This window comes from Bison bison, unplaced genomic scaffold (assembly GCF_000754665.1).
Source record: "Bison bison bison isolate TAMUID 2011002044 unplaced genomic scaffold, Bison_UMD1.0 scf7180017864476, whole genome shotgun sequence".
Taxonomy (NCBI): domain Eukaryota; kingdom Metazoa; phylum Chordata; class Mammalia; order Artiodactyla; family Bovidae; genus Bison; species Bison bison.
The window spans coordinates 2,185,880-2,196,506 of NW_011495037.1; the positions used below are offsets into that span (position 1 = coordinate 2,185,880).

The 10,627-nt window shown below is 51.7% G+C and overlaps 1 protein-coding gene across 3 annotated transcripts in view; it reads right to left on the reverse strand.

The window, feature by feature from the left end:
* Positions 1 to 10,617, reverse strand: part of HRH2 (histamine receptor H2) — a 49,970-nt gene extending 39,353 nt beyond the window's left edge. For all 3 annotated transcript variants that reach the window (XR_827221.1, XM_010862098.1, XM_010862099.1), the window contains exon 1: positions 10,278 to 10,617. The gene's annotated coding sequence lies outside the window, so the exon portion shown is untranslated. The remainder of the gene's footprint in view (positions 1 to 10,277) is intronic.
* Between the last annotated feature and the right edge of the window lie 10 nt (positions 10,618 to 10,627).

Consider the following 10,627-nt stretch of genomic DNA (forward strand, 5'->3'; position numbering starts at 1 on the left):
CCTCCTGCAAGAGAAGGCACCCAGGTAAACACGTCTTCGTCTGGAAGGTCTGAGCACAGGGGCAGCTCCTGGGCAGCCCTGCACAGTCTCCACGGCTGGCTGGGACCATGTGCGGGTCAGAGGCTTCTCCTCCCAGCCTGCCTCTCACCTCTCCCCAGCTCAGCCCTGATACAAATAAGGTCTTCCCCAGCAGCTGCCACAGGTTTGGATCCCAGCTCTGCTACTTGCCAGGGAGGCACTGTTAGCCAGGCAGCTCTGCCTTGAGCCTCAGTTTCCCTTTCTGCAAAAGGGGGATACTAGTCCCAAACACACAAGGGTGGCTGGTGGGGGGTTAAGAGCAAGGCGCCTCCAGGACCAGTGACCTGGGCCACGTTCTGGCACCACTGCTTCTTTATGCGGCCATAGGGAGCAGGGACTTGGATTCTCCCACCTCAGATTCCTCACCTGGCACAATGGAAATACAAGGAATCTTTCCGTTATCTGACTGTTGTGAGGAGTAGCTGGGCAAACGTGTGTGACGCTCCAGAGACCACTAAGTGCTGAGCGCAAGTGAGTGCTCTACAGATGCTCAAACACTCGCACAATTCGGACAAGAGCCTGCCTCCCTCCAGCTGCCCGATGGCCTCCGGGTCCCTTCAACCCCCCAAGGCCCCGCCCACAGCCCCTCCCTCAGCTACATGCTCCCAGCCCCCAGCCCTGGGGGACCAAATGACTGCTGCCTGGCTTCTACTCCGGATGCAGGCTTTCTGAAGATGCTCACTCAACACAATTCCAAATACACACAAACTGTAGGCTTAACTGTATTATTTATGACAGGTGATGCTGCAGATGACTTTTATATGTTCAAAACTGGAAGAACAGAGGCGTAAATTATGTCCTAATGGAATTACTAGAGCTGTTGCTATCACATTTTGGAAACTATGAAATAAGGGGAAATGCTTATATTTAAGTAGTAAAACAGTAGGATTCAGATTGTATACAGAGGATGACTGTAACTGTGAACTCCTACCCTGTTAACCGGCTGGGGAGAAACACAACAAATAAAGTTTATGTCTAGAAGGGAAGGCTGGATGGTAATAGTGGCTTTCTTCAGATGGTGATACAATTTTTTGTTACTGTTTTCTTCTGTATCTCCTTATTCAAAATCTTCTACACTTGAGAATTAATCCTGCTGAGACTAAAAAGCAACAGGAAGATGCAGAAGTGTATCTAATATATTCTCCTTATATCAAAGGTGAGAATACACCATGTATATGTAAACATGTGTTTATATATGGTGCTTCCCAGGCGGTGATAGCGGTAAAGAACCCACCAGCCAATGCAAGAGATGGAAGAAACATGGGTTCGACCCCTGGGTCGGGAAGATCCCCTGGAGGAGGGCATGACAACCCACTCCAGTATTCTTGCCTGGAGAATTCTATGGACAGAAGAGCCTGGCAGGCTACAGTCCATAGCGTCGCAAAGAGTCAGACACGACTGAGGTGACTTAGTACGCATGCATGTGTTTATATATGAAGTGTATGCATTTTTGCATGAAGAAAATCTGAAAAGATACATTGCAACAAAATAAAATTGACCCCCTCTTTTGGGCAAGGTAGACGGAGCCTTTGTATATTATATCATGTACCTTTGTATGGGCTTCCCTGGTGTCTTAGCTGGTAAAGAATCTGCCTGCAATGCAGGAGACCTGGGTTCAATCCCTGGGTTGGGAAGATCCCCTGGACTAGAGCATGGCAACCCACTCCAGTATTCTTCCCTGGAGAATCCCCACGGACAGAGGAACCTAGCGGGCTGCAGTCCATGGGGTCGCAAAGAGTTAGACATGACTGAGTGACTAAGCATGCACACACCTTTGTATATTGTACTTCTGAGCCATATCAGTGTTTAATGAAAAAGTGAGAAGAAAAAGTCTTAGCTATCTAATAAACCTTTAGCAAAAGGCAGTATTTCCCCAAATAGGGGCAGGGTACTGCTTAAACAAAGGAGTCTGTACTGGGAATGACTCAGGGGTGAATCAAGTCAGCTGGGGTCTTGCTGGAACGAGTCCACCAGCATGTCTGTGACTGACAGGCCCTGTGGATTGCAGGGCTTTCCAAAAAGCCAAATCAGATCCCAGACCCACCCTCTTTCCACCAGCCCTACTTTTACCATGGAGCCTCGCCTGACAATGATGCTCCCAGGACCTGTCAGGGAATGCAGGGCAAGGGAAGGTACTAGGGCAGAGAAAACTAGGAGGCTGTTCAGACCTCCTAGGTCCGAGGGCCTCCTGACCCAGGCAGGCTGTGTATGAACAGTCTACATCCTCTGGGACTGTGGGGTGTGCAAGCGTGTTGACTCAGAGAGCAGATCGGGACGTGGGCCAGAGGGAAGGACCCTGTGGTCAGTAAGGGCCCAGTGCCATGGGGTCACCACAGTCTTCAGGAGAAACGGGAAATATGATGTTTAAGTGAGTAAGTGAGAGTCGCTCAGTCGTGTCCGACTCTCTGTGACCCCATAGACTATAGAGTCCATGTAATTCTCCAGGCCAGAATACTGGAGTGGGTAGCCTTTCCCTTCTCCAGGGTGTCTTCCCAACCCAGGGATCAAACCCAGGTCTCCCCCATTGCAGGCGGATTCTTTACCAACTGAGCTACCAGGGAAGCCCTTAAGTGAGTACTTCTGGCTTTAAAATAAAACATCTAGGGGACTTCCCTGGTGGGTCAATGCTAAGACTCCATGCTCCTAAGGCAAGGGTGTGTGCATGCTAAGTCGCTTCAGCGTCCAACTCTTTGCAGCCCCATGGACTGTAGCCCACCAGGCTCCTCTGTCCATGGGGATCTTCAGGTGAGAATACTGGAGTGGGTTGCCATGCCCTCCTCCAGGGGATCTTCCCTACCCTGGGGTTGAACCTGTGTCTCTTACATCTCCTGCATTGGCAAACGGGTTCTTTACCACTAAATGCAGGGGGGCTGGGTTCAGTCCTTGCCCAGGGAACTAGACCCTGCAGTCCTAGAAGCAAAGATTGAAGATCCTGTGCCTGCAACTAAGATCTGGAGTAGCCAAATAAATATTTAAAAAGAAAGAAAGGAAGGAAGGAAGATCTGAAAATATATACAGTCTTTGAAAAAAATAAATAGAAGACCCAAACTTTTCAATGAAATCTCATTTTAAAATAATGGCTTAAAAAAAAATCTTACAGTTTTCTGCGAAAGTCCTCCACCAGCAGGCGTCTAGGACCTTGGCACATTCCTGGCGCTCTCGGAGAGCAAGGTCAGCCCCCAGGATCTGGTTGCTTTTCTAACCACCCTCCCGCCTTTCATACAGCTTTGCAAATTCTGCCCTAGACCAAATCCATCGGTCAGTTGTTCAGGGTTGCGGGGGCGGGGGGATCTGACATTTACCCACCTCTGCCCTGGGAGTGTGGTCCAGAAGAGGGGTGATTGAATCTAGCAATGGGCTTTCTCCGGGGTAGTGAGTGCTCTGCGTCTGGAAGGGACGGGCAGAGGCGCCATAGCTGGGACTCCTACAGCCTTCAGAGGCCAGAGTGTCTGCCCCTTCTGCCCTCCCCAGCCTGTTTCCCCTCCCCTCTTATCACACCTTGTGCTTCAACCACCCAGAAAGCTTCAGCCTTCCTTTCACTCTCCACAGTCTCACACTTCTGTGCCTTTGCACAACCCAACCCCTCAGTCTGGACACCCTCTACCTCTGCCTCTGTGGTCGTGTCTCAGCCACCAGGAAAACGCCACCCTTACGGGCCAGCTCGCACAGCTCCCATGCCTCCCCATCACAGCAGCCTGGGAGGCTGGCCTTGGCATTTCCCGTGTCGTTCATTATTTAGACTCCCCAATCTCCTTCGGGGGCTTCTGTCTGCCAAACGGCTTTAGGCTCTGCCCCTTCCCTCCAGCGGCAGTGCTCCAGCCTTCATTTCTGCTCATCTGGAAAGAGCGAGGGTATCCAGACGGGGTGCCTGGTCTCCCCTTCGCTCCCCAGCACCCTGGCCTCTGTGCTGTTTAGGGAAAGGGCACTTTGCAAAAGTGCAACCTGATGGCCTCTATCCTCAGCCTCCGATCTCTTCCTGGCTCCTGCAGCCTCCAGGGCTAAGTCCACACTCTTCTGCTTGGCACTGCAGGCTTTCCATGATCAGGATCTCGGCAAATCGAATCCTCTGTTACCTCCTTCCACTGTCCCCGGAGCCTCAGGCAAAACCTAATTGCTCTGAATGCCCTGAGCACACCTGGAGGCTTTGCAGCCATGTCTCCACACCTCTTTCTATGCCTTTAATACACAGACACTCTGCCTACCTGCTGCACTCCCGTTCACCCCAACACCCAGCTCTGAGAATCCTCCTGCTTCCCCGCCAGGGCAGTGGGTATTCCAGTCTCTAAGGTCTACTCGCAACTTCAGGGCTGCTTTTGTCCTGCTGTTGGCTACAAGCCTGCCTCCCCCACGACACCTGAGTCTTTGGGCAGGGGTGGCACTCATCTGTCTCTATGTCTTCGGGGCAGCGCCCAGGACTAGGCACAAGCAGACCACCAGGAAGTGTTTGTTAAGTGACTGAGTGAGGGGGCCAGATGGCTCTTATGCTCAGAGAGGGTTTGGAGGTTAGAAGATTACTCTCCTGTGGAAAGTGGGTGACTCTAGAGCTGAAAGTGGCCAAGGTAGAGACCTGGGCAGACCTGTTGACAATTCTTCCTACTGTTCCTGGCTGCCACATGCTCCTGGAGACTGTCCCCACGGGGCTGGTGATAATCAGCCACGCTGCCTGCTACGATCCGTGACTAACTTGGCTCTAGCCACCTTTCTCTCACTGCCATGGCGCCAGGCCGGCGCCTCCTGGCAGAGCTACCACAGGGAAGCTGGCATCAATGAAGGGCAGAGTTAGAAAGGCCCTATGAGGTCAGCCAGTTCATATACCCGTGTCTGTTTTCAGATGGCGCAGCCGGGACCCAGAGAGGGGCAGCCACTTGCCCAGGGTCACACAGGAGGCCAGTTCTTCTGGATTTTATAAGATACTAAAAAGGATACTCAAAAGAAACCTTGAGAGGGGATAGAAAAAGCCTGGGGCGGGGGGTGTCAGGGAAGGCCCTTGAGACCAAGAGAACAGGGAAGCTCTTTCTGAGGCTGACCCCAGACCTGCTCCCCATGCAAAGGAGGATGGGGTGGCAGTGGGGGGTAGGGGAAACCCCCTGCAAAGGACTTGCACAGCAACGGGCTTGCTGCTTTGAGGTCGGCTTGGCCATAGCAGAGTGAGGGCAGATGCACTCAAAGACGGGCACAAGGCCCTGTCGTGCAGGCCTGGTACTGTGCTGTGGGGTTTGTCATTTGGTCTAAGCAAGGGAAGCATGCAACCAACTTTTAAAGCTGATCTGAAAAGACAGTGCTGCAAACAAGATGCACAAATGGCCAAGAAGCATCCCAAAAAGCTGTTCAAATTCATTAGCCATCAGGGGAATGCAAATCAAACCCACAATGATATCACTTCACACCCACTAGCATGGCTAGGATCCAAAAGTCAGATCATAAGCACTGGTGAGGATGGGAAGAAACTGGAAACCTCAAACAGGGCTGGTGGGAAGGTAAGATGGTGCCACTGCCTTGGAAAACATTCTGGCGCTTCTTCAAAGGGTTAAACCTAGTGTTATCATATGACCTGATAATTCTACTTCTAGGTATATACCTCAGAGAAATGAAAATTTATGTCCTGACAGAACCTGTACACAACTGTTCAGAGCAGTGTTGCTCATGATAGCCAAAAAGGTAGAAAAGACCCAATTACTCATCAACCATTAACTGATGATTGGATAAACAAAATTTGGTCTATCCATGGAATGGAAAACTATTTGAGCCATGACAAGCGGTGAAGTACTGACACATGCTACAAGATAGATGGGCCTTGAGGACACTATGCTAATCGAAATACACCAGACCCAAAAGGTCATATGTTGCATGATTCCACTGACACAAAATCTCCAGAATAAGCACAGCCACAGAGACATGAAGTAGATCAGTGATTTGTGGGGGTGGGGGTGGGGGATAGGGAGTCACAGCCAATGTGTACAAAGTTTCTCTTTGGGGTGATGAAAATGCTCTGGAATCAGATAGCAGTCATGGCTGCACAGCTCTATGAATATACTCAAAGCAACTGGCTTGTATATTTGAATGTTATGGCAGGTGAATTATATCTCTATAAAGCTTTCATGTTTTTTTTTTTTTTAAAGACCACTCTGGCTGGTGGTGGGGGCAGAGTGGCAGCAGGGAGGCCAGGAGTGCCATCACGGGCTCCAAGGTGGCACTTGCTAAATATCCGTGGACGCCCGGAATGGGCCAACCCTATTCAGGAAGGCCCTTCTCTTCCGTTCCAGGGTTTCTGTACCCTGGTACTCAGTACCGCTGACATTTTGGACAGGTGAGTTCTCTGTTGTGGGGGCCATCCTGTGCGTTGTGGGATGTTTGGCAGCATCCTCACCCTCTACCCACTAGATACCAGTACACCTCCTCACCCCCAGCTGTGATAATAAAACTATCTCCATATGTTGATAAATGTCCCTGGGCGGCCAAACTGTGCCCAGTTGAGAACCACTGTTCTAGCCTGTCTTGCTCACCTGGTGGGGTCTTGCTAATCCTTCCAGAACCATTTCAGATACCATGTTGTCTGAGAGCCTCCGTTCTTCCTCCTCTGAGGCCCCACGGTACCTGAAACAATTCTCCACACCCACTAGGAAAGCCCCACGGACACAGTTCACACACCGCTCTCCCCACGTCTGTGTGGGGATGACACCTTATGTGCCTTTGGGTCCGTAGCACAAGGCCTAGCACTTCAGAGGTCACTGCGGAGCCATTTCTTTTCTTTTAAAAAGGAACTTGATTTAATTTTGGGGGGCATGCCCCACAGCTTGCAGGATCTTCGTTCTCCGAAGAGGGACTGACCCTGGGCCCCCACGTGAGAGACTGAGTCGTCACCACCGAACCGCCAGGGAATTTCTTGAGTCATTTCTTCCCCTGGAAAGTGCAGAGGAGCACTGCTTCCCCCAGGGTTTCTGTGATAAGTACTAAGATGCCAACCGATGGCATCTGTTGACCCTTCCTGACTGCAGCTAGGAGTGCAGACTCTGAGTTTGGGTGGCCTGGGTTTGGACCCTGTGTGACTGGGGAAGTGGCTGAAGGTATCTCATTCTTGGTGTCTTCTCTGAAAAATGGGGCTCTCGCTAGCACCTGCCTCGCAGCTTTACCACGAGCACACAGTAAAAACGTAACTAATGCCAGATGTTGGCGGTATTAAAAATTTAGTATTCCTTCTTCCTTCTAAGATGCCTGCCAGGCCTCAATACAGAGGTGTCTCTATTGCTGACAGGCCTCCATACCCCAGCCGTGTCCTGGGTGCTGGCCAGGAAGAGGTGGGAGTGGGTGGGGTAGATGGTCCTTAAAAGTCAGACAGTTCTCTGTCCACTAATTATTATAGTATATGTTCCCTGCATAAAATCTGGAAAGTTCATAAATTATAAAGGGGGAATAAATCTCCCACGGGCAAACACTGTTAATGCCGTTTGACTTACATCCTTCCAGTCTTTTTTCTAAGTACTTGCCACCAATTTGTGACACCACATATTACACATATGCATGTCCCCATCCATGAAAGGGAAGTCACACAGTCATGTCCGACTCTTCGCGACCCCATGGACTGCAGCCTACCAGACTCCTCCGTTCATGGGATTTTCCAGGCAAGAGTACTGGAGTGGGGTGCCATTGCCTTCTCTGTCCCATCCATGAAGAGCTGTCCATTTCTCATAGAGGACAGGCTGGTGATTGCCCAGAGGAAGCGGCTGAGGTGGGGAGCAGTGGGAGGATGGGATTAGCAGGTGTAAGCTGTTACATATAGAATGGGTAAACAAGGTCCTACTGCACAGCACAGGGAACCGTATTCAGGAGCCTATGATAAACTGTGATGGAAAAGAATATTTGAAAAAAGAATGTCTCTCTCTCTCTAAAAAAAAAAAAAAAAATATATATATATATATACGTATAACTGAATTACTTTGCTATAACAGCAGAAATTAATACTATGTTTTAAATCAACTATAATTTCAAGTGTTTTTATACTGTGGTAAAATACAGATAACATAAAATTTATCACAAAAAAAAAATTGTCCATTTTTATTAGCCACCTGACTGTTCCATAGTTTCCTCAGTTGATTTCCTACTTTCAAACATTCAGGTCCTCTCTGTTGATGAATCTCTTTCCAGCTGAGCCTTGGCTTATATTCCCATCATCTTGTTTGGATGTCCTCCTCTTCTCTTAGAGCATTTTTGGCAAAGGAACCTCTCCAGCCAGCCACAACACCCATTTTCCCAGAGCAGGGTGTCCATTTTCCCATCATCATAGACATTCTCCAGAAGCTGAGCTAAATCCTTGAGATTGTGACCCAATCCTGTTTCTGATTCTCTGGGGCCCTGGCGGAGGTGGACCACAGCTGGATTTGTTTTCCCCTCAGACAACTCAGCCCGGACGGTCGGTTCCATTAGTCATCATGAGAGGATGCAGAAGGAAGATTGCTCTTGTGACCTGGAGAGGCAGCCGAGGTTGAGGGGAACGGAGGTGAGGTGAACTGGGATGAGGTGGCAGGAGAAGGAAAAGAAGTTGGCGGGATAGAGTGAATCAGCCTGGTGTCTGCTTCCCGTGTGGAGTTGGGTCGTGACCTTCCTTCCTTCCAGACTTCTGGAGAAATCGCCTGGCAAAGGCACCCCTCAACACACACCACAGCCAGAGTTCAGACTCACTTTCTCCAGCGATTAACATAATCACCTCTTCCTAACACGTGTGTCACAAGAAACCAGGCAACAAGCATGCAACTAACCAGGTGCCAGGAACGCCATCCACCACCAGATTTGGGGCGCAGTTTGATGCTCTGAGAAGCACTCTACGATCAGGCAGGACTGGGGCCAACCCCAGGGCAGGCACTTCCCACCAGTGTGACGCTGTGGAAATCACAGACGCTGTGAACCTTGGTTTTCTGTAAACTGGAATTTAATGGCACTGGCTTCCCGATTATTGCAATGACTATAGCCAATACCATATACATCACTCACTGAGTTACCAGGCCTGGCAGGTGCAAAAGAAATGTTCTTTTTTCATTCTATTCAATTCTCCTCATAACTCAGGGTCAGAGGTGTCAATAAATATCATTTACTAATTGCTTTACATAACCTCCAGCAACAGGAATCTCACGAACAGGGAGGAATTCATGACTTTCTATTACAAATAAGGAAACTGAGGCTCTGAGAGCGTCCCTCAGGAGTCTTTACTGGATATAAGCTGTCACCTTAAAGGCTGCACGTTTAAAATAACCACCAGGATGTTGTATCTGGGTTGGGGAGGGGTCTCCTGACACCCCCCCCTCCTCATTCCCTGGGCACTGCTTCATGCCCAGCTGGACCACTAACCAGCTCTGGCAAAGGAGACCAGGACGGATCTGGCACATACAAATGAGTATTCAGGAGGCAACCAGAGCCAGGACTCTGGGCTCCCGAGTTAGGATATGACAGCTGCCGCTGGGAATACCACGACCCGCAGGTACCTGCCTGCCCCACCTTCTTATCCTTGAGTCTGGCCCTATTCATGGGGGAAGAAATTGAGGTTCCCATGCTCAAGGTCAGCTGCACGCCTTAGGCGGCAGAACTGCGTTTCCAAGCCTCCAAGCCGAGGCCACCTGCCCGGCTGCATCCTGGAGGCTCGCTGTCCAGAAGCTCCCGGTTCCAGGTCCTCGCTCCCGGGCATCGGGGTGACAGTCCAGGAGGGCGAAGGCTCCCTAAGGAGCTGGGACCCTCCTCCCTGCCCACCCCCTGCCCTCTACCGGCTTTCCTTAAGCAGAAAGTCGTGCCTTGCGCCCACAGACAACGCTCTGAGAAAACGCCAGCGCCCAGACATAGGGACAAAACACGGGCTGTTTCTGCGAAAGTGGGTTTTCCAAATCCATCCCCACGGGGGCAGCGGGGACTTCCGCGCGATCCCGTGCCCAGAGCACCACCGCAGACCCACCGGGGCTGCATCCCGCGCTTGCCACGTTCCCAGGGCGCCACCCCCGCGAGTCACAAAAGGAAACTGAGTCTCGCCGGCAAAGGGACTGGTCCAAGGTCAGTCACAGCCCGCACGCGGACGGGCCGGGGCTCGAACCTTGGGTCAGGGTCAAGCCGGCGACGGGGAGCCGGGGGCAGCCGTCAGGGGCGCGCCTCCTCTCCTCCAGGGCCTGCCCGGGGACCCCGCCCCGCGCCCGGGCCCGGCGGGGAGACGGCGGCCGCGTTACCTGGAGGTGTTGCCGCCAAGGTGGCTCCGCTCGGGCTCGCCTCCGTCCTGCGCCCGCGCCGGCTGCGCTCCGGGCAGGGATGGAGCGGGCGGCGCTCCCCGCCCTCCCGCGCCCTGCGCCTCGCACCCACTTCCTCGTCTCCGCCCCCAGCTCGCTGCTCCTGGCTCCCGCTCTCTCCTTCCCTTCCTTCCCTCTCCAAGCCTCCTTCTCTCCCTCTCTCTCGTCTCTTTCCTCCACGGCGCACGCACACACTCACGTCCTCTCCTCCTTGGCTTTCCTGCCTCTCCCACACTCTCCCACGCTGTCTTTTGCTTTCTCCTGGACCTTCTTTCCTTCTCTCTCTGCCTCTG